Source organism: Chionomys nivalis, chromosome 3 (assembly GCF_950005125.1).
Source record: "Chionomys nivalis chromosome 3, mChiNiv1.1, whole genome shotgun sequence".
NCBI lineage: Eukaryota > Metazoa > Chordata > Mammalia > Rodentia > Cricetidae > Chionomys > Chionomys nivalis.
This window is the reverse complement of record NC_080088.1, coordinates 84,437,925-84,462,318: the sequence shown is the minus strand read 5'-3', so window position 1 is coordinate 84,462,318 and position 24,394 is coordinate 84,437,925. Positions and strand designations below refer to the sequence as shown.

Sequence of the window (24,394 nt, the reverse complement as noted above, 5' to 3'; positions counted from 1 at the left end):
TGTCTTGTGTCAATCGGAGTCCAGCCATGTAGCCCGACTGACCCTGAACCTACTTTAGAATCCCAAGCAGCCAGGACAAGCACGTGAAACCTTTTCTCATTCCTGCTTGCCGGACACAGCTTTGTCCAAACATGCCTCCTGCTGCCTGACAGCTCTCACTGGGTCACCCCATCCGAAACCTATACAGAATGACTGACAGGCATTGGGGAACCGAGTTCCTGTAGGCAGAACTGAACTGAACCCTCCAAGCACAGCAGAAGGACTTCGAGGGTATCACCCACCCCCTCCTGCTGCTGTCTGTGAAGAGGGGGAGATTTGGGGGGAGGTAAAACTGGGTAGTTTCGGCTGCATGAACCACCAAGGGTTGTGGTAGGAATATTCTAGAAATCATAGAGACAGCAGGGCTTGGAAAATGTATGTAGAGGGAACTCCATACAAGTCAGAGTCAGAAAGATCAAACACACTTGAAATATTTTATGTCTGTAAAATAGAAGAATGAATATATACACACACATATAATTTTTTTCATGGCAGAAGAATTGAAACTATTACCTCTCTAGAGGATTATAGGCCTCTTATTTCCTGAGTTTTTATTGTTCCCCCCATAACAAGTGTGCAATGCTTTTGAATTAGAGGGAGAAGTCTCTCTAATGAAATCATCAAATGGCAGGGAAAAGGGAAGATGAGAAGGTCCCTGGCAGGGTCAACCCATCTCATGTCTACATAGGAAATGCTGGTAATTAGGTCTGTGCGATTCTGTTATGTTTTTCTCCATCTCTGTGCAGGTCTGGAAATTTCCAAAATTAAATACAAAAGGAAACAAATTCCCCTACAACTAACCCCGAAATGCTTTTAGCCCCCACACCAGACCCTGCTCCACACTCCAAGGAACGGACCGCTTCCAATATTATTACTGACTACCATGTACTGAGTGAAACAGTCTTTTGCAGAGAGTCAGGCTGGACTGTATTTGTTGTGGATTATTCCTTTACACTGTGTGAAGATGTGTAATCATGATTGGTTTAATAAAAAGCTAAACGGCCAATAGTTAGGCAGGAGGTATAGGCGGGACTTCTGGACAAAGAGAGCTCTGAGAAGAAGAAGGCAGAGTTGGCAGGCAGACAGAGGAAAAGGAGGTGCAAGTCGGAACAGGGGTAAAAAGTCATGAGGCAAAACATAGATTAATATTAATATGGGTTAATTTAAGTTATAAGAGCTAGTCAGAAATAAGCCTAAGCTAATGGCTGAGCTTTCATAATAAGTCTCCTTGTCGTTATTGGGGAGCCGACAGTGCCAAAGACAAGTATGACTACACATATAAAATTACTAGTATTGAACTATTTTTATTGGCTTTATAAAAATAGCCAAGAGTGGAAAAGACCAGGGCTGCCCTCTCCAGCTGTGCTTTTGCTTTCCTATGTTTCTTTTGAGCTTCACAATTAAGACAGAAAAGTCAGCCACCTCTCCCTCAAGCTGGTGCTGGAGGAGCCAACATGAATTCTGAAGATTAGGCTGGGGGAGGGGGGTGCAGATAATTCCTAGATTATCCAAAAGCTCATGGCTACTGTGCTAGAGGTGGAGAGAGGGGTGGAGGCATTTCCCAGCACACGTTTTTGTGATGCAGGCTGTGAGGGGCCTAGGGAATTTTACTCTCCAGCCAGTACTAGGGAGAAACAGCACACACACACACACACACACACACACACACACACACCTGCAGCTGGCACATGGGGGCAGCAGACAACTGCTGAGTTGGTTAGAAGCCAGGGAGCGGCAGGAGGGAGGAATGGGCTGAACCAACCCCTAGAAGAGTCTAGCCTGGCCATGTGACTCACTCCTTGAGATTCTCACCTCGACTTAGGGGAAGAATAATTCAGATTTGTCGTGAAAAAAACTGGGGGGGGGGCGCACAACAACATGACAAGTCCAAGGACTTCCTGTTGCTGGGGTACAGCATCCGGTTTCCATGTCTCCTTGCACAGTATCTTAATCTGATTGGTGAAAGCATCTTTGCATAAACAAATGTTAGAGCCTGTTTTACTTACCTGCCAGTTTTCTTGACCCTGTTTCCTCAAAGAGCCTTCAGGTACACAAAACACACGTCCCTGGTTGCCATGGGTACTATCTAGGCAGAAGTCGTGCGCAAATAACCCCTACACAGGAAATGCCACCTTTTGTGGTAGGCCTTCCTGTCTTATTCCAAGCCACACTTCACTGGTGGCCAAAACCTCAGACGCTCACTCTGAAAGGAAGGGATTTATATTCTGAAATATTCCTTCAGGCCAAGCCTGTCCTCAGTCTTCAAAATCTTCTAGTCAGAGCGTCCCTGTTACAGGCTTCCTCCTGTGTAGTGTGCATAGAGGGCCACCCCAGGAGGCAGACACAGAATAACTTCAAGTAGAGAAAGTTTGGTCTGCCTAGAATTCCTTCAGAGAACAGGAAGAAAATGGCCAGTTACACAAAGGTCTTCAAAGATCGGAATGTTTATTATTATCTGAACGATCAGAGACCAGCACAGAGGCCCGGTGGAGGTGGAGAAAGGCAGCCAGACTGCTGGAGGAATTCTAAAGGAATGAAACCAACTGCCCCCTGGGAGAGTGTCGTGGCCACCAAGAACGATTTTTATCATAGGTCAGTGGCTATGTCAAAGGCTTGCTTTCATCATTCTAATGTAACACGGTGACCGCACAAACTCCAGGACCTGAACTTGACCCACTGCCTCACTCAAATGACAACGTTCTAGACCCAACTAGGTGAACTGCTCCCTTCTTTCTGACAATCGATTCTGCCTCAGAGAAGAAAGCCATAGGTCTATCTAAGGCTTGTGTATAAGTGTGTGGTGTGTGGTGTGGTGTGTGTGGTGTTTGGCGCTGGGGATGGAATGTGTTAGACACACTGCTGAGTTACACTCCCAGACCTTTAAAGAACTCCTAAAACCAGAATCCAGATACTTCCACGTAGGTCTTAACCAAGAACCACTGCCCCCCCATCACCAGACAACCTACGTCGAGGACCCCTCCATTGCTACAGCAATGAGAAAGTCCTTTAAGATTCCAGAACACGTTTTCCCGTACACCCACAAAACTAAGGCTATTTTCAAGAGTAGCCGATGCCACCATGTTCCCCTTCAGGCTGCGAATCCTGGAACGAGCCACCAGCCAGCACACTCACGGGCCCAGAGACCCTAGCACAGCCAGCTGAGCTCTCCCACATCCCCACTCGGACAGCTTGAAGCAGCCCTGGACCTCAGAGACCCTTAGAACCCCACAGTGATGCTGTCTCTCCCGCAGTCGGGTTAGTTATTCGGGGCTCTATCTGCTTTGCAGCGCCTCCATACTGGTTTGATGGACAAAGCCACCACGCTGGGTTAGCCCCCTTGATGACAAGCTGCAGAAAGATCTCTAAGCTGAGCTAGCTACCCAAACCTGCCTGGCCGGCAGCTCTGCCCAGTCAGTCTGACACCATGAGAAAATGGGCCACAATACATTGCAAATATATAAAATACATATGACACTGACAAAAAAAATGAAAATATAGTTACATCAAAAATATGTCCCTGGCACATTGTGGCACACACCTTTAATCCTAGCTCTTGAGGGACAGAGATGACTGGATCTTTGAGTCTGAGACCAACCTGGTCTGGGGCCTGGAGCTCCGAGCCATCCTTTCTCTTAAAAAAAAAAAAGGTCTCTACCCTGGGCCATCATCATTCTAGGATTGCAGAACCTACAAAAGATGAGCCATACACCCCCTGACCTCACAGTGCACTAGCTATGTGGGAAGAAAGCAAGTGGTTGCTTAGGCACGACAAGTATTTATTGAGCACCTACTGTATACGACAACCCCTCCCCTGTTCAGGACTCAGACTACATGAAGCTCCTTGTCCTCGGTGAAGACGGAGGCATAAACATGTCTGGCCAAGACAGGAAGGTCTAATTATAATGGAATTATTATTAACAGAGTTAATGACAGGAAGACATTATTAATGAGGCTACAGCAGCTTCATCCACAGGTACTGCTTGTAGCCTAATCTCCCCTACAGATCCGTGCTCCCTGGCTCTTTCCTCCGCCCTTCTTAATCCTCCCTGCAAGGCTCACATGTGACACAGGTCACCTGCTGTGTCTCCCACAAATGCTTTCTGATTAAGGACGACCGGCTGAACCTGATTATGTGGGCATTCTTCACAGAGGCACAGAATGAGGACTGCGAATGGCCATAAATGACCGTAAGAGTGTGTGAGAGTGAGGTTTGCTGCGCGCTCACTCACACACACACACACACACACACACACACACACACCTCCTTACCCCTGTGTGCCCTCTAGCCACACTGAAAGCTCCACCCTTCAACATTTTCTGATGATAACACAGCAAGAACGGAATCTCCACACCAGTGAATCTTTGTAATTCAACAGAAAACAGAGCAGTAGATCCCCCCTCCGCCGCAATGACTTGGATTTTAATTAATTAATTAATTACTGGGGGTGGGGCGCAGGACCTCTCTATGTAGCCCTGGCTGTCCTGGAACTCATTATGTAGACCACGTTGACAAAGATCCACTTGCCTCTGCCTCATTAGTGCTGGGATTAAAGGCGTGTGCCACCACCCCAACTAGAGCAATAGATTTTAAAAGTATATTTCCAGTGGCACCCTTTTTCTATGCAGAACCCAAACATTTGTGTGTGTGTGTGTGTGTGTGTGTGTGTTACTTTTATTTAAAAAGAAAAGAAAGGCAGTCTCTCTGGCCAACCTTGGCCAACCCCCCACCCCTCCCCCTGCTTCCCCTCATTCCTCACCCTCTACCCTCCAGACCCCTAACCCCACTCAAAACTCTCAAGCTTGAAAAAGAGTTGGGAATTTTAAAAATAAGATAGGGCTGGGTGCAAGGTTCAGAGGTAGAGTGTTTATCCTACAGAAGCAAGATCCGAGGTCCATGTCCAAATTCACACACAAAGACGACTTGGGGCTACAGTCATCAGTCAGGTTGGGCTGAAATGAAATACAGTCTAGTGCAAAAACTGTTAGTGCTCTGGGGTACCAAGGGGCAGACGGTACCTGGGGCAGGACTCGTGGACCTTCTCACTGCGGATGACTGGAGCCTGGGGACGAGGGGTCACAGTGGAGCCTGTGGTAGTTCCAAGCTTCTGCAAGACAGAGGGAAAAAGTATCGTCACACAGCTCAGTTTGGGCACCAGAGCCTCCCAGTCGGGGCTGTCAGGGAAGCTCTGCTGTGTGGTAAGCAGGGCTCCACACCTGAAGGAGTCCACAGACGGACACCGAGTGGACTAGGCACGGGAGGCATCATGGATGACCATGCGTCACCCTGTGTCCTCTGCGAGAGCAGTCAGGGCTTGTAACTGATGTAACTGATGAGCCAGCTCTCCAGCCTCATTTTTTTAAGTGGCATACCGCAACATGCCAACATTAGGAAGAATCGGTGTGTATCAGTTAAGAAAGTAAATACGCGAATCAGAGATGGAGCCAAAGTGCAAACACCCACGTGTTTTAGGATTTAAAAGCCCTCACGATATGATTTCAGAGCCCACATGGAGTTTTGGTGTCATATCCAAAAGAAACATAACGCACTGATCTCAAGAAGGTGACTATGGCCTGTGAGTGTAGGCGGTGCTTGCGTGGCATGCAAAATAGCCCTAGGTCGATCCCCAGGGCTGAAAAGGAAAGGAGAAGGGGTAGAGGAGGGAAGGCTTAAACAGCTGTTTAGGAGGCTTGCTCGGGTCACATTTTTCTGGTATAGTATATAAAACAATTAATGCTAAATTAAAGCGAAAGAAAATGCATGCCCTGCATTAATCCAGGGTGAACCTACTGGGATTAGTGGCCTGGAATGCATCGTGAATAAATTCATTAGGACCGCTTTTCCTAATCCAAGAAATGCTCCAACCAACTCAGTCTGATTTTCCAGACTTGCAAATTCCTTTGTTAAAAGCAGAACAGTAAAAAATACCATACACCTAATCCCCAAAGAATTCTGTACCAATTACGTTATGGCAAAGCAGGCGGCATTTGAGCTGCATCCCCTAGGGCCCCCGGGGGTGAGGAGGCTGTGAACGTGTGGTCATGCACACACCAAGTGGACACTGGCTCGCCCAGGGGAACTAGGTACTCAAGTATTAGCCAGCAGATCGCCCCGCCCAACTTTTAAGTCAGGAGTCAGATCTTCCCCATTAGCGCGGCAGGACTCTGCGAATGCATCTGGAACCCGTAGCCCACGCTGGAAAGCTAGTGACCACTGGCCGTCTCGAGATTGTGCTGACAGGCATGCTAAGGGTCCATTTTTTTCTTGTAAAATTTCTTACGCTGTATTTTGATCATAGTTACCTCCAACTCTTCTTAACTCCTCCCAGAGCCACCCCGACCCTTGACCCTTGTGCCATTTTTTTTTTAAATAACCCACCAATTCCATTTTGCGCTTCCCATACGCTCCTGCATGTGGAGCCATCCACCTGAGCAGCGGTTCTCAACCTACAGATCTCGACCACTTTGGGGGTTGAACGACCCTTCCACAGGGGTCCCCTAAGTCTATCAGAAAACACAGATATTTGCATTATGACTTACAACAGTAGCAAAACTAGTTATGAAGTAGCAACGAAAATAGTTTTATGGTTGGGGTCACCATGACATGAGGAACTGTATTCAAAGGCCGCAGCATTACAAATCAAGAACCCCTGCACTGGGGTGTGGCTGACCTAGGAGGAGCCACACCTTTAATGAAAACTGGCAGTCCCTCCCCCCAGAAGACATCCATGGCTCCTCAGCTAGGGGTGAGGGCTCACGAGTCCCCCTTCCCCCTCCATGCTGATGTGTGGATTAGCTCGATCTTGTGCAACCAGCTCAGCTGCTCTAAGTTCCTAAGTACACGGGACCTGCCATGCCCCTCTCTGGTCGGCTCTGACCACTGACTCGCACAGTCTTCCTGCCCAGTGGTGGCCATTGCTGGGTCACAGAATCCAGGGAAATCCCCTCTGTCCTTCAGCCTGGAAACATTATGTCATCGTTTCCCTCTTCACCGTTCCCCAGAGGCCCGGATGGCAAAGGCTTGTTCCTCAGCCTACAGGCTATTGGGAGGTGGTGGAACGGTTAAGAGGTGGGGACGAGTGGGAAGAAGGCAGGCCACAGAGGGCATGTCCTTCAAGGGGGCAGTGGGACACAGGCCCTTCTTTCTTTTGCTGTGTAGCCGTGAATGGAGGGTTTTGCTCCTCATGTGTTTCTGCCTCAGTAGGCTACCTCTCCACGGGGAGGTGCCCGCACTGTGGAAGAGCTAGCTGAAGAAGCCAGGGGAACCAGCCAGTAAAACTGACAGTCAAAAGGAAGCTTGGTCTACAGAGAATGGCTAAGATATACATCCTAGCCTCAGGCCTTCAATAAATTACCCCAGTCCACTTGGCTCCAAATTTGATGATTCATCCTTTAAGACATAAAATCCTTGAGACAGGGGCTTCATTGCTCTTCTTTGCTGAACACTGGAAAAGGCGAGCGAAGGAGAGAGAGAGTCTTACCCCTGAGCAAAAAATCAAACAATGGCTGAAAATGGAAGAAGTGGGAGTGGGGAGAGTATTGCCCCCACGGTACATCTGTCCACATCTGTCGATGTCTAGAGACATCTTCAATTGACACATCGAGGGCTAACAGGTAACCAGCAGATGAAGGCACAGCACAGTTCCAGCTAAGAGTTATCCTCAATGGGAGGTGGGGAGGCCACGCCTCCTGGCATGAAACCTGGGGACTGTAAGGTGTTCCACGTCTAATCAAGTGGGTTGGAGATCACTCTAACTCTTAAATCCCCGGCCCAAGAGCCACAGCAAGATCAGTAAATGAACACGTATTCCCAACAACCCAAAACCTCGTCACGACATCCCTTGAGGAACGTGGATGGCCCCAAACCACGAGACAGGAAGCAAGCACATGAAACAAAATGGAATGTGGATAGAGGTGCCAGCCCAGGAATGAGTCTGCAACCCCGGAGACAGACAGCGCGCAAGGTCTGGAGAGACAGGATCGCTGGTGCCCACTCTGCCCTGCAAGCCGTACAGGTGGCTCCCAAGTAGTGTTCCTAGCTGGGCACCTATGGTTCCTATGTCATCAAGGCCAGCCTGCACTACACGGTGAGATCCTGTCACAATCCTGACTGACTGATTAATAGACAGATAGGCAGAAGCCAGCCTGAGATACAGTGCGACTCTATATCAGTTTAGATTGGTTGATTGATTGATGATAGACAGAGATGGCATATAAATCTGTTAAGCATTCATTTTAATTTAATAAATGAATTCTTGGGGGATTTCTTGGAATAAATGTCATGGGTCTACAAACACATTCTCTGCATCTCACTCTGCCCTTCAGCCCCGGGTGCTCATACTCAGCATGCGAGGAGATCTCTGCCCCGTAGCTGATGAGTTGTCCAGATAAATGTTGCCAGGGGAGGAGGCTATTCAAAGGGATTTGAGTGAAGAATTGTTTGATGGGTGAATAATTAGCTCTTAATTACACAGTTTGTCTTTTAAAATAAAGAATTATCTCATTAACGAGGTGCCCAAGGCGACAATGGCACCCATCCTGAATTTGGACATGCAATGCGCCTGTCTGCCCATCTACAAAATACAGCCCTGAGCATGAGAAATTGAGGGTAAAATGAGGAGAGCTACTCTTTGGTTGCTGCTGTTGTGGTTTTCTTTTGTTTTGTTTTGCTTGTTTGTTTTTTAAGTTCTCTGTATACGAGTGTTTGCCTGTGTGCATGTATGTGCACCATGTGTGTGCAGTGCCCACAGAGGCCAGGAGAGAGCGCCGAATCCCATGGACCTGGAGTTACGCGTGGCTGTGAGCTGCCATTGGGTGCTGAGAATCAAGGTCCTCTGAAAGTGCAGCCAGTGCTCTTAACTTGAGGCATCTTGTATACACAAACACAAAATACACACTGCCACTGCGGGAGACACAAATGCAAAACATACACTACAGATCACCAACAAAGTGAGTGCAGAAAAGAAGGTAACTCATAGCTATAATCCCAGCACCCCAGAGTCTGAGACAGGAGGATGGAGGGTTTGAGGACAGTCTGGGATACAATGCAAGACCCTGTCTCAAAAAAGCCCAAATTGGCAAAGAAAGAGACAGGGGGTGAGGGGTATAGCAGACCCAAAGATCCAACCCAGAGAGGTCAGGGAGGACCTCCCTAGATGGAAGCAGGCAGAAGCAGCTCAGAAGGCCTGACTAGGGAGGGCACGTGTCTCCTGGCAGGAGAGAACTGAGGGCAGAGCCCTGCGTTAGAGGTTCTGTGCTACTCGTAAGAATGTCTTCAATTCCCCTAAAAACCAAGGCAGACTTTGACCTCCACACCTGCTTGTTCTCCAGCAGATCCTCAGTAATCACTTTCCACAGCCCTTTGTCCCCAAGATTGGCTTATGCCAACTGCCAGGGCCCCAAGTAGACCATAGAAAACTAGCTGGAAACAGGGCTCCCTCACAGTGCCCTGGAGTGGTGTCTCGAAAGGACAGTGGCCTAGGGACATGCTCAGTGGGCCTTTCCCCAGGATGCAGGCAGACCAGTTGCTATCTCCCTCCCCAAAACCAGCCCTTGAAGCACCTAGCACCTTGCCCAGAGAACCCTCCCAGGCCTTGCCACGCCCCTTCTTGCGCCTCTCAGTGCATCTGGCCATACCATTCTCCTTATTCCTTGCTGGGCACCGTGCCACTCCTTGGTGCATCTTGCCTCAGTTGGTAAACAGGTTTAAAGCCCCGGGTTGCAGTTCAGCACTAGACCATTACTAATAAACAATGATAGATAATGATAGTCATTACTATTTTAAAGTAAAAATAAAAACCACAGAAGATCGCAGTGGCAATGGTTGCGGCACTATAAATGTGCTGGGTGTCGCATTGCGTGTCTTTAATCCCAGCACCCTGAAGGCAGAAGCTGGTGAATCTCTCTGAGTTCAAGATCATCTTGGTTTATGCAGTGAGTTCCAGGACAGCCAGGGCTGTGTAGAGAGACTGGGGTCTCAGACAAACAAAACGCATTATGAAAGTACTTAATGTTATTGACTTAAAAATGGTTAAACTGTTTCATACTCTGTGCATTCTACTGCAATTTAAAAGTACGGATAATTCAAGAACAAACTACAACCTCCCCTGTGTAGGAGGCAGGGGCTTAGAGAAAGCACTGGAGCAAATAGAGCTGTTAAAACACACAGACCTGTTTCCTTCAAGGGAAGAAACCCAAGTCCCTGTCACCAGGAAGGCTAGTGACCTTCACTAACAACCTAGCGAGTTTTTGCTATTCTATATGGAGTCACCCTTCCCACGTCCCCCCAAATCCTGGGCATTATTTAGGCCCTTATCTTGAGTTTTGTCTCTCAGTGCCTAGAACCCATCCTTATGAGAGAGGTCACAAGTATTTTTCAATCTCCATCAACAGAACCCGTCCTTACCTTTCTTCTAAACCCTTCCTCCGTAGGCCCTTACCCTGAGTGCTCTCAGCCAATAAAATTCTTTGTTGTTGTAAAGGTCACAGGTGCTTTGCTCCTTTGCAAGAGAGTTTCAATGCAGCCGCCCCTGAAGCTTTGCTGTGATAATTGCCCTGCGTAGACTTTCTCCCCGAGTTTTACTATGTTTAAACGTGTAAGAAAAATAAACCCGGGGGGCCAGACTCCAGAAGTTTTTGACCCAGTGCCTGCTAAAGTGATGCTGACCCATTCTTCACCTCCCGTGGATCATTTCCCTGTAGGCTGTGAGGCTTGAAGGGACCCCAACACATACCTAAAGGATTGAAATAGCTAAACAGAAGTTCAGCAACTCCATTCACAACTATACACCCCCAAATTTATTATAGCCCCAAAATGGAAACAACCCAAATGTTCCGTGTTGTGGACTATCATCCATCCACAGAAAGTTATGAAGTACCGACCCAGAAACAACATGGATAGGCCTGGACAATACCATGCCAAGTGGAAGAAGCCGATCGTAAATACATTGGGTTGGTCCGTTTGTACGAAATGTCTGGAATCCTGACAGAAAGAACTTAGTGTTTGTCCGGAACTGGGGGATCGAGGAGAAGGGAAGGAGGAGCCAATGAGTAGGTTACATAGGCGTGAGTAGTGGAAATCCTAGAATCACAGTGACGGCTGGATAAGACTCTGTAGTCACTAAAAAGTGCCAAGTTTTGCTCAAACCAATGAACATCATAGCAAGTAAATGACATTTTAAAATGCTGATGGGAAAAAAAAAATTCTGACAGAATGGCTAAGAGTGATCCATCACCACCAGGGAACAGGATGATGCTCTTGCCAGCAGCCCACCCCATACTTCAGTCTAAACTCTTACCTCTGCCCTTCCATTCCAAAAGGTAGACCCCAGCTGCAGCCGGCAAATGCTCCCCACCATACTCACGGGTCTTTTATTACACGGAATGGCCATTCTGCTCTGAGAGCGTCAGGAACATAAATGCGCTCTGGCCTAATAAACACACCCAGCCTCGCGGAGCAGCTCGGGCTGTTCCGTTCCAGCAGGAATAGAAAACCCAATCTCAGCTCGAAGCTTGCATAGAGCAGTGTCAGGTCACAGAATAAAACGGAGGAAGGCTACGCCATTTTGCTAACTAAGACCATATACACGGTTTCTAGGCTTTCAGCTCCAAAGTGAGGGCAGCGTAGGAACCCTTCTACTTAGGATGTGTGTGTGTGTGTGTGTGGTCCGAGGCCTGAGAAAATGAGATGAATTTAAAAACCGACTGCGAGAAAGATTTTTATTTTTAAAGTTTAGGAGCAACGCTTTGAAGGCGTGCTCGGTTCAGGAAGGCAGAGGCGAGCTGGAAGACATCCCCAGCAGCGTGAGCAGGAGGCTCACAAACGGCACCGGCATTGCCTCCATTGCCTCGTGGCTGCCAAGGCATACCCGCCAGGCGTCCCGCCTGCCAGGCAACTTCCTGTGATGCTGTGGGACGTCTGGGGTCGATGGGAACAACTCTGTGCAGGTGGTGGCAGCCACCTCTTCCTTCCCGCAGATGTGTCTGGAACCACCCCTAAAGATAAATAAGTCTGGAATGGAGCCCAGAGTCCACAGGTTAAAAAAGTCCCTGAGAAGGCTGTCTGTGCTAGTCCTGCAATTACCGCGGGGGATTGGGCAAGCGCCGAAAACCTTGGCCTCGGGAGTGCTGTGCTTTTATAGGCCCGTGAGTAATTTGTTCTCCTGGGGCTAAATTGCTAGCTGGCTGCTTCAAATCCTAGGCGTACAGAAAGGATGTGGGGTGAACCTGTAGTGCAGAGTCACGTACCTCAGTGCTCCTTCAACACAGGGGATCCTCCTCCTCTCTGGAGGGGACGGGGTCTGGACATTCTGCACTGCCTGACTGTTGAGGAGTGAGAGAAGGGGCCCCAAGAAGCTGCAGAAGAAATAAATGTGGTACCTGGAAGGATGAGAAAATAAGCTAATCCATCCCCAAACAGCCCATGTGCCACGGACACTCGCCAGTGTGCCCTTTAAAGGAATCTGGCCTTCCTTATCATTTAAGCATTCTCAGATCTAGGGACAACAAATACACAGTTTTAAAAAAGAAAGTTCTGGAACTGGAGAAACAGCTCAAGTGGTTAAGAGAACTGACTGCTTTTGCAGAGGACCTGAGTTCAGTCCCCAGCACGCACATGGTGGCTCACAACCACTCTGTAACTCCAGTTCCATGGACTCTAACGCCCTCTTCTGGCCTCTGGGGGCACTGCACACATGATGCACAGGCATACACACAGGCAAAGCACCCAAATGTATAATTTTTTTTTATTTTAATAAAGTTTCACCAAGCATGGTGGCACACGGCTTTAACCCCAGCCCTCAGTAGACAGAGACAGAAGGACCTCTATAAATAAGGCCAGCCTAGTTCAGTCCAAATTTTCATTTTCATATATTTAAACTTTGGGATGTCCAGTCTCTATAGAGTAAAACAAAAGCTTTATCTGTGAGGCCATTGTGAATCTCAGCTTGCCACACAAGTATGTGGAACTGAGTTCAATCCTCAGCTCATAAAAAGCCAATGCTTGAGACGGGGTCAAAGACAGGAGGGTCCCTGCAGCTCATGCCAGAGACAGGCAGGGACAGGAGGGTCTCTGCAGCTCAGGCAGGGACGGGAGGGTCCCTAGAACTCACTGGTCAAGCAGTCTAGGTGGATTAGTGAGCCCCAAGTTTAGTGAAGATTCCTTGTCTCACTCATCACCTTGGCGGAGCCGGTCATGGTGGTGCACAACTTTAGCCCCAGCCTGGGAAGCGAGAGGCAGGTAGATCTTGGAGTTTGAGGCTAGCCTGGTCTACATGAGAGTCCCAGGCTGACAGAGCTACATAGTGAGAGCCTGTCTCTCAAAGTAAGAGTAGGGAGCAGTTGAGGAAGACAGCCACCATTTACCTCTGGCCCCCACGCTCACACACACCTCGTAGGCAGACAAAACCACAGTATGCCTGGGCTCTGCCTGCTCCACCATGAAGCCATTCTTCCTGTCTAAACTTGGGGAAAAAGAGAAAAAAGCCCAACCAGGAAGCCACCTTCCTCGGTCCAGGAGGTCTGGATGCTCAAAAGCACCATTATTTGTTTTGCCAAAGTGTGTATACATACACATCCTGCTTTAAGAAGCTAAAGAAAAATGGCTAAAGAATTAAAGAATAATTTCAAGGACCCAATTTTTTTTTAACCCATCCTCTCCAATCTAATTGTATTAAGCCATCTCACTTCCTGCCTTTTAACTTACATTTCTGTCAGCATATCATCGACTCTTTTTTGTTGGCCTTTACGAGGAACAATCTCCCTTCAGAAACCTCTTCAAAGGAAAAGTCGAAGTGAAATGTCACCAGGAAAGACGCCAGGTAGCCAACAGCCAGGAAGGCACCCAGTGCTCAGCCCCGAGGCTGTGACATGTTGGGACCCAGGCACAATATGGATGGACCAGGCATGGCAGTTGCCAGTAGGCTCGGTGGCTCTTGGTGGCACATCATGCCATCTGGCACCGGATCCATTCCTATCACACCTAGCTAGGTCCTGGGGTCCCCACAAGAAGAGCCAGGATGGTCGAGTGGTGGTGCCCATGTCTTTAGTTCTAGCACTTGGGAAGCAGACAGGCAGATCTCTGTGAGTTCAAGGCCAGTCTGGCCTACAGAATGAGATCCAGGACAGACGAGGACACACAGAAAAACCCTGTCTCGAAAAATAAAAAAAGAAAAAGAAAAAAAAAGAGCCAGGATGCTTTGCCCAAGAGGTACTTCCCAGATTTTCTTCACCTATAGAGAGAGAAACCTGACTAACAAGGTGTGAACCTTGCGAGTGGAAGAGAGTAGCTGTGATCGATTATTGTGTGTGACTCACAGAAAACAGGGATGAGTCAAAGGTTAATCCCTTCAAATCTCCAATCCGGATGGCTGATAGTAATTCTAAATTTAGAATTAGAAATAACTAAGTTTGCAGCATGTGCTAGCAAACACCTTCAGTCCCAGCACTAGGGTGGCAGAGGCAAGCAGATCTCTGTGACTTCAAGGCCAGCCTGGTCTACCTTGCAAGTTCCAGGCCAGCAAAGGAAGTAAGACAAGTGTGGCTCTGCCATCTGGGCTCTCACCAGGACACTCTCTGCGCTGGAAGACAATAAAGGCCACTGAGAGCAAGCAACATGAGCCCTTAGCATGCCCAGACCAGCAAGCGAAAGCCACAGACACAACAGACAAAGGCCTGCTCCATGTGGGACAGTATTTTCACAGGGCTCAGGAGGACACAGTGGAAGAAAGGACAATATTGGCAATGGCATCCTGTATCAAGGCTACTTTGTGCCTGCCTGATCACTTCTCAGCCTTCCACCCCCGACAGTGACATTCACCTTCGCAACAGTCTGGGATGGCCCATGACCTTGACCATGGTCCACACATAGTATGCGTCTGGAAGATGCCTGAGCCTTGCAAGGAAAGCAGATGTTACCAAGCAACTCTAAATCCCTCATTAATGTGAACACCCCAATTCCGACTCCCTGCTCAGGCACTGATGTAATTTTTGTTTTGTCTTGAACCCCTGAGTTTGAGTACCAAGAGACTTGCCAGAGGCGTGGACCCATTCTTGGTCTGTCCATTAATAAAAGACTCAAAACTTTTAATTGAGCTGAGCAGTGGTGGCGCACGCCTTTAATACCATACTTGTGAGGCAGAGGCAGGTAGATCTCTAGGAGTTTGAGACCAGCCTGGTCTACAGAGTGAGCTCCAGGAGAAACTCAGTCTTGAAAAACAACAAACAAACAAAAAAACCTCTTAATCGGTATGGTTGTCAATAACCTTCTCTTATGGATCATTTCATTATGGTGAGCTGGCAGTCAAGGACTTATCTGTGCTCTGAAAATTTGAAGACCAGCTGAGGTTCACTTGGGAAAATATTTTCCTCAAGAACTCACTAGCGATGGCATATTTCTGATAAAAAATATTATGTCCTAAATTCAAGTCGAAATATCCTTACATCAAAACCATGCTGGCAGGCAGGCCAATAATCCCAGCAATCAGGAGAACGAAGAGAGAAGACAGTGAGTTTGAGGCAGCCTGGGCTATTGAGTGAGACTCTGTCAAATGAAACAGAATACGTTATCGCGATATCGGGTGTCTGGCAGGGAGGGCACATGGAAATCTAGCAGCTAGTTTGGGTGTGAGGTTCTGAGCTGAAAACTAGGGGTTTGGGTTGACCAAGAATCAAGCATTGCCTGGCAGGGCTCTCCTGGAGGCAAGCACCCTGACAACAGAAGAACACGGACCCACATTTAAGGAGCCAATGAAGGAAGCACATCACTAACGAAGGAGACCGGAGCCATGTTTAAGAGTCCAAAGGTAGACTTAGCGTCCTTCCCCTCCGTCTTCCTTAAATCCCATGCCCTTATCTTTCTCAGTAAGCTTGGGGGCCATGCCCAGCCCATCTTGATGTCAGCGAGCATAAAGCTGCCAAATCAAACATGAGATAAATTTCATGTGAACAGTAAGTAACTATTTAATGTAAGTATGCCCCAAATATATCATCATTATGTTCCAAGTACTGCTAAAAAAAATCATTTTGTAAATTATTAAAGTTATCCTGGGTACTGAGTGGCAGAAGGCTTAACTTAACCTCAGCTGGCAAGGCCCTGAATTGCATCAGAGAAAGAAGGGGAGAAAGTATACCAAAAACATACCCGCTGCAAATTTAACTGGGCATCCAGTATTATAACTTGATGTGTGTTGTTGCGAGCTCTGGCCCCACCCCACCTCGCAAGGCCCAGTCTCCAAGCCTGCATGCCAACTGCCTCCTGCAAGGCACTTCCCCAGACCAAGCCGGTGATGGCGACTTCCTTATTTGACAAGGGGCCCCATCTGGTGCCTGCAAGAGCCTACTTCAGCTACCCCAGAGAAACCGTAGAAGAAAGAAACGGCCAGTCACACGAGGTATTTGAGAACCACGATGGAGGGTGAGGGCAAAGCGTGGGGATGAGAGAGCAGAGCTGGGCCGAGCTCCTACCAAGAAGCAGCTTCGTTTTCAAAGGGATGAAAGTCAGTGCCAAGAGTGTGCCAGGCAGGCTCATCTACAGAAATGGGGCGCACACTAACGGCTTAAGTTATCACAGTATCCACAGACCCCTAAGAACTAAGTACGGCCATGAGGGACGGGTATCTGCCAGCGGAGGACTTCGCCTGTGGGATGCTGCGTCACTTAACTTTTCTCATTGCTGTCACAAAGACCTGACAAGAGCAGTTGAAGAATGAAGGCCTTGCCAGGCGGTGGTGGCACACGCCTTTAAGAGAGAGTTCCGGGACAGCCAGGGCTGCACAGAGAAACCCTGACTCAAAAAACCACACACACACAAGCATGAAGAGCACACGATTTGGGGGTTACAGTCCATCATGAAGGGGAAGACATGATGGCAGGAATGGAGGGAAGAGGGCCACAGAATCCAATCAGGAAGTGAAGAGGGGAGAATGCTGATGCCAGCCTGCTTCCTCCCCATCTTTAAAAAAATTTTTAAAGATTTTTTTATTGAGCTATATAGTTTCCAACCCAAGGAAGTCAGCTACATCCATAAAGAGTCTTACATTTATTTTTTTTGTAAGATTTGACTGTATATATGTATGTGCGTGGTGTGCATGCAGTGCCTATGGAGGCCAGAAGAGGGCGCTGGATCACCTAGAAAAGGAGTTACAGATAACTTGTGAGGAGCCGTGTGGGTGCTGGAAATTGAACCCAGTGCTCTTAACCTCTTCCTTTTCTTCTTATCCAGTCAGGACCCCAAACCACCGAATGATCAATCCAAATCTGGTCTGAGTCTTCCTTCCACAGTTAAACCTCTCTAGAAATGCCCAGGCGTGTCTCATAGGCGACTCTAGATCTTGTCAAGCTTCTGGTGGAGATTACAGACACAGATACTTGTTTGTTTTGTTTCAAGACAGGGTTTCTCTGTGTAACAGCCCTGGCTTTCCTGGAACTCACTCTGTAGACCAGGCTGGCCTCAAACTCACAGCGATCCACCTGCCCCTGCCTCCCGAGTGCTGGGATCACACCTGGCGACAATCACAGATTCTAACCAACATCTGCCACTGTAATATGCAAGAACCGGATGCAGTACTCCTTAAAAGGGGGCCTTGCAATCTGACACCTACTATAACTAAAGGCGCCAATTAAGTGAGAGCAAACCTTACCAAGCCCCAGGACTCCTGTAAGAATAAGCTTTCTTCACTAGTCACCCAGTCTGCTAAGTGTGCCGTCCAAACCACCAACGCCTGTGCGAAGCCCAGACAGAATCAACAGAACTGCCCGCCCACCTGACCTAGCCCGTGTAAGCGCCTCCTAGACAAAGGAAGACAGAAGCTGGCCGCCACCTCCGGCAGCAGAGCAGCAGAGCTGGGCACAGTTCCTCTTTCCCTTCATCTAAAGGCTGCAACTGTTCTTAAGTGGGGGGGGGGGGGGAGCGGGCGTGGCCAACCAAGTAAACATCAAAGAACACCTCGGTTTTCTTATGTTTATATTCAACCCATGGCCAAGATCTCTTGATCTTTGCTGGAAGGATTCCCAGAGATGCCTTGTCAAGACAATGCTGAGCAGAAAGGGGCTGGGACACAAGGAAAAAGGAGAAAGGGAGGAGAGAAAGGAAGAAAGAGAGAGGAGGGAAGAAAAGGGATTTTTTTTTTTAAAGAAGATAATGCTTTAGTCTGTGGTTAAGCCCCATGTCCACTTGTTGTTTTGCTTTTCTCTGCTTTTGAGAAAGGGTCTCAGGGTGTAGCCCTGCACTTCACTCTGGAGACCAGGCTGGCCTGGAACTTACCTGCCTCTGCTCCCAAATGCTGGGACTAAAGGCATATTCTACCACATCCAACTCTCAGTTTAAAAAGAGAAAAGACAGCTTTGGCTCCCAGCACCAGGGAGGCAGAGGTAGGAAGATCTCTGTGAGTTCAAGGCCAGCCTGGTCTAGGTAGACCCAGAGCTACATAAGAGAGAGACCCCAGTCTCGAACAACAAAACAAGAGATGCCTTCGTTTGCTTTGCCGCTGTGAGCTGTGCTGTCTCTCACAGAACTAGGAACAAACTGAGCCTGAGACAACGGAGTACAGATTCGGCATTGAAGTACGCCGCTTACTAAACACGTCCTGACACAAAGCAGGACAACCATGTCTGTTCCCTCCACTGGCTGGTGTTTGTGACGGTGGAATTGGGCTAAAAAGGTGAGTTTATATGTAAACGAATGGGTGGGTTTTCAAACGGTGACCTGAAAGGCTGACATTCCAAATGATTGTCTGTCCTCAACTGGACACTGGTGGCCACACAGTCAGGTGCCAACACCTACACTCTATCAGCTTCCATCTATGCTTCAAAGTCAAAAGGGCCAGTTTTTATTAATTTTCACCAGATGTTCGAGCTTAGCCTGTGTATGTTCCCATGAGTGTGCCTGGATTTGTAGGACCAAACTTCCTGCAGACGGAAGGAACTACAGACCTCTCGGATGAATAAGAGACATTTTCTTTTCTTTTTTTTCTTTTCTTTTCTTTCTTATTTGTTAAATATTTATCTATTATGTATACAGTATTCTGTTTGCAAATACACCCACGTGCCAGAAGGCACCAGATCTCATTACAGAGGGCTGTGAGCCATCTGTGGTTGCTGGGAATTGAACTGAGGACCTCTAGAAGAGCAGCCAATGCTCTTGACCTCTGAGCCGTCTCTCCAGCCCCAAGAGACATTTTCTAATAGCAGGGAACTAGTTAATACAACTAGCATGCTTTTGAGATTGGGGACTCTCATTTGCTCTGTGTCACTGCTTCTTAGGGCCACGGAGTTTCCGTTTGTCTCTCTCTGACACCAGTAAAACCGGTTGCAAATCGATCCTAAGTTGAAACTGTAGACAGAGGAGAGAGGAAGCGGATGTCTCGAAGGCCCATTTGTTGCTTAAATAGCTGGCCCTACCCCTGCTCGAGCAAAGGAGCCTGGGCAGGGAGAGCACTTGGCAGACTTTCAGAACAACTGAACCACTATCTCTAGCACCATTAAAAATGAAATCGAGGTTGGTGGTGCGTGCCTTTAATCCCAGCACTAGGGGAAGCAGAGGCAGGTGGAGCTCTGTGAGTTCGAGGCCAGCCTGGCCCACAGAGTGAGTTCCAGGACAGCCAGGGCTATTACACAGAGAAATCCTGTCTTGAAAAAAAAAAAGAAAAAACAGAGGGGCTGGAGAACTGGTGCAGCAGCAGTTCAGTTCCCAGCACCAATGGGGTAGTTCACAACCATCTGAGACTCCAGTTGCAGACTTCTTCTGAGGACACCAAGCATGCATGTGGCGCACATGTGGACAAAACATTCATACATAAAATGAATTTTAATAAAAAAGATACTTAAAAAAAAAGAGTGCACCTGGTAAACAGAGGCAGATTGAATGCCAAGTTCAAGGCCAACCAGAGCTACAGAGTGAGACCTTGTCACAGAGGGGATGAGAAGAAGGGCATGAGAAACCATACTGAAGAGACCAGAGATGTCCTGTATCGTTGTTAGACACACGGCACTGTGCAAAGAGCCTGAAAGAAACCCCCTCTATTCTCAGGACCCCAAAGATCTTAGATGAGGTCAAGAAGCAAATTCCTGAGTTCGGTCCACGTTGTAGCCGAAGCTGCAACCCTGCCTCTCTGACACCAGAACCCCTGCCCCCTTCCTGACCAGGTAGCACCGAGTCAAAGGTGACCTCACACCTTTCTGTTAGCCCGTCAAGTCACTGCTGTGTTTTCCTTGAATTACGCAGATTTAAGCATCAGTATGAAAGGTCATAAGACACTGTGTCCAACCGGAGGACAACGGAGGTCAACTGTAAAATCCAAATCAAAGTCTCTGTAGGCGGCATGACGCAGCTAACTGTGCACGGTGTGTTACAGCCAGGTGGGCTGAAGGTCCCTGGCCCGATAGCCCAGGTCACCTTCCCTCCAGCAGACTTGGCTCTGGTTTTTTTACTGCAACACCCTCCGGTGGCCTGGCTGGAATCCAGACCCTTCTCTACTTCCATCATCAGGATCATGGCACTATTTCTATAGGGCTTCCATTGTGGTAACCAAAGCACCTTGCTAGGGGCACCTAGGGGAACAGCGACACTAACTTCGTAGCGATGTCTCCTGAGGGCACGGTCCTGTCCAGTCTCAAAGAATGCAGAGGAGAGAAGGAAATACCCTAGAGAGGGCATGGATCCTCATGGGGAAATTTCTACATCAGGTAACAGCTGGAACCCAAGCTTACCCTGTTCCTCTCTGCCAACACCCACCATCCAGCCTGTGTCTGGGGAGCCAAGAACATTAGAAATACTACCGCAGGGAAGTGAAGTCTACTCCAGCCAAGTGTCCTACTTTGGGAGAGCCTCACAAAGCAACCTTTGTGAGCAGGCGTGTCCCATGATAGCATTGTCCAAAGACTAGTGACGAACTCCAAAATCCCTTGTCCCTTACGTACCAGAGAACTACCAATATCCAGGGCCACTTCCGCTTTCCCTACCTTGTGATCAGTCATGCCAAGTTTTTTTTTTTTTTTTTTTTTTTTTTTTGCTTTTTTATTTATTCCAAAACACTCTGGTCTGACAGGAACACTGACTTTTGGAGCTGCTTGGAGAGTCTGGGGTTTTCCTCACCACCCTGGCCACCACTCTCTGAATCTCTGATCACATCTCCAACCCTTGATCTAGCCTCCCTTCTTTGGCATTCACTCCCGTCCCCAAACAGAAGAGAAAGGCTTCCTCGGAGCCTGCAGCCTACAACTTTCGCCCTTCTGTAATGCTACCCTTATTGGATTTCTGTCCAGAGAGCAGATATTGAACACGGACGGCACTGAAGTCAGACTTCTGCGCATCTGACTCCTTGCCACCCCCTGTCCTTCTGTGAACTTCATGTGAACCGGGGGCACACCTCAGGGCCAAAGGGTACCTGCTCTAGATAACGGCGCCCCTCTTCACCGGATCACTCCTGCCCAGACAAATGTAAAGGATCGTAAGCAAACACTGGAGTGAAAGGTCACGCTTTGCTTCCTGGGTACCCACACTGATCTGCTTCCCAACCGATCCGGAGTCCAGCAAAAGCAAGGAGCAGGTGCAGGGACGAATAGGAAACGAGCTACTAGAAACTACCGCTTTCTTCTGGCAAGGCACCCACCCAGAGAGTCAACAGTCGGTACCACAAGCAGGCTCCCGTCCTGCACATGTAACTGGGAAGTGTTCTTTGTTCCCCCGAGGGCTCGCCAGAGCCTGACAGTGCCCCGTTCCTGGCCCGTTCAGAATCCTTTACTGTCAAGTTCTGGAATTCTGTCCAGCTCCTAGCCCATGTCTTTGCATGCAGTGTCTTGCAGCAGTCGGGGGCTTGCCCTCAACTCTTCTTGCTGCTGTTCGTGTTGGTCTGCTAAGGCGGGATGGCGGGAAATGCAGAGAACACCATGGAGTTTACCTGAAGACTCTGCTCTTCCAGACAGCTTTCCCAGACCTCCCCTAGAACATAGCTGGGCTCAGCTACTGTTCACTGCCCAAATGCTTCCCCCCAGATCCAAACAGGGTGCATTTCCATGGGGAAAAAAATAAATAAATAATCCATTCATTTCTCTTTGATGGGAGCTGTATGTATTTGATGTGTACGGTTAGTGAATAACCTTTTGAAAAATAACCATAGGCTTCCTCCCCGGTGAGACAGCTGGGGACCCAGACTTCTCATGGCCTATCCCGACATTCCAACCTTCCCCCAGAGACATCCAGCACAACAGGACATGGCAGCCACTGACCTGACACCAGGAAATGCCTGGCCCTGCCATGGTGGGATAAGCGTCCAATGGTGCTTTGTTGGGCGTGGAATGCCGGGCCTGAGGCCGCTCACTTTTCTACTACTGAGATGAAGAGATTGTTGGCAGAAGCTCTTCTGGAATATTCCTTCGAGCAGCACAGATCTGGAGGATCATCTGAATGGGGACCCTGGGCCCCATTCTCCTCTCTTATAGCCATACCTGTTGGTCATTTCTGAACTAAAGCAGGCACGGAAAGCCATCTAGATGGCCACCTCTGTCACTGTCCCAACCCCAGACTTCCTGTCTCTCTCTCCACCACACATGGTCACCACTGTTCCTGTCTGACACATAATTTCCCAGTGTCTCCTCACTGCCCAGTGCTCTTTGGTGGCTCCATAATCTCAAAATGTCATGACTTCCTGATCAGGGCTGGAAATCCTAATGGAAACAGTCCCATCAAAAATCCCTTCCAAATCCCAAAGCAGAGACTCTGGCCCAGAGTCGGAACACCTTGCCCCATCCATGGCCAGGGGAAAGGCAGCCGAGTCTTAGGTAGATACACATTGAGTCTACCTCACCTGCCGGTGAGAGTGAGATGAATACCCAGCAGGCATTGCTTCTGTGTGGCCAGCAGGGGATAACAAAGGTGACTTTCCTGGATCTTCAGGTTCGGAGGCTGTTTCAAAGCCACTTGAGAGCCCAGGATTTCCACGTTTTGAAAAGACCCATTCCCCATTGGCCTTTTCACACTCAGCGTGCATAGCATCATGACGGGTGGCATGCACCACACCTCACGGCGTCACACTCACGGCACCTCCATCACGGCATCCTCTTACACCTCTGTCCCGCCTGATTTTCTGTCAACAGGACACAAGCTAGCATGTTCCGGGAAGGAGAGCCTCAAGTGAGAGGACGTCTCCCTCAGATTGGCCCCAAGTCTGTGGGAGCATCTTCCTGAGCAAGTGGTCCTGGGTTGTCAGAGGAAGCAAACTGAGCAGGTCAGTGAGCGGTGTTCCTCCTCTGCAGTCTCTGCTTCCATTGCTGCCTTCGAGTTCCTGCTGTGCGCCCCTGCCCTGGCTTCTCCTCCTGACCACTGTAGGTTGATAGAAACCTTTGCCTCCCCAAGTTGCTCTTTTGGTCATGGTCTTTATCATAGCAGTAGGAACCAAATTAGGACAACCTCCAAACACATTCGGATTGCATCCCCTGGCTATGACCCACCCCGATCCCTCCTCTGGAAGGCGCGAGGGCTGTTGGCATAGCTGCAGACTCGCCGTCATGACGTGCCCTTAACCCTAAACGCCTGGGGAGGTGGGTGAAAACTGAGTCTGTGGTTCCAGTGAGCACAGCGTGGATGAAGACGATTATAAACTCTAGGCTCCTGAAGGAGAGACCACAAGCCAACCTGGCTTTCTCTCAGAACAATCCACGATTAACACTTCCCAGCACACGGATGGGGTAACATTGACCAACTACTAAGGGCACCGAGCAAAGCCTAAGCCCTCGATTCCCTGACTCCCCCTGCACACACACACACAAAAACTCCGTCACCATCCAGGACCGCCCTTGGAAGGTCCCAGCTCAACTCATCTTACAGAAGTGACCACAGGTACCAGATTATAGGGGAAAAGCGGGAATAACATTTGCTTCACTGCTGGTGATTTCTGTTTTTATAAATGGCACCTTTCTATATATTTAGCAGAAATCTTGTGACAAGCAAATGAATTAATGGATCAACACAATAGAAATTTGTGAGACACAGCCAGGCATGGAATGTAAATCCCAGCACTCAAGACCTCAAGACGCAGAGGCAGGTGGATCTCTTGAGTTTGAGGTCAGCCTGCTCTACAGAGTGAGTTCCAGGACAGTCAAGATTGTGCAGGAAAAACAAACAAACAAACAAACAAACAAACAAAAAACACCCTGTCTCTTGAAAAAACAAAAAAGAAAGAAAGGAAGGAAGGAAGGAAGGAAGGAAGGAAGGAAGGAAGGAAGGAAGGAAGGAAAGACATTTGCGAGACAGCCATTGTAGAACACAACTTTAATCCTAGCACATGAGAGGCAGAGACGGGGCCTCTGTGATTTCAAGACCAGCCTGCTCTATACGGTGAGATCCAGCCCATCCAGGATCATGTAG

General features: G+C 48.6%; 1 protein-coding gene across 2 annotated transcripts in view; it reads right to left on the bottom strand.

The window, feature by feature from the left end:
* The window catches only part of Slc7a1 (solute carrier family 7 member 1), a 71,000-nt gene that overhangs the window by 31,610 nt on the left and 14,996 nt on the right, over nt 1-24,394 (bottom strand). For both annotated transcript variants that reach the window (XM_057764341.1, XM_057764342.1), the window contains exon 2: nt 5,056-5,144. The gene's annotated coding sequence lies outside the window, so the exon portion shown is untranslated. The remainder of the gene's footprint in view (nt 1-5,055; nt 5,145-24,394) is intronic.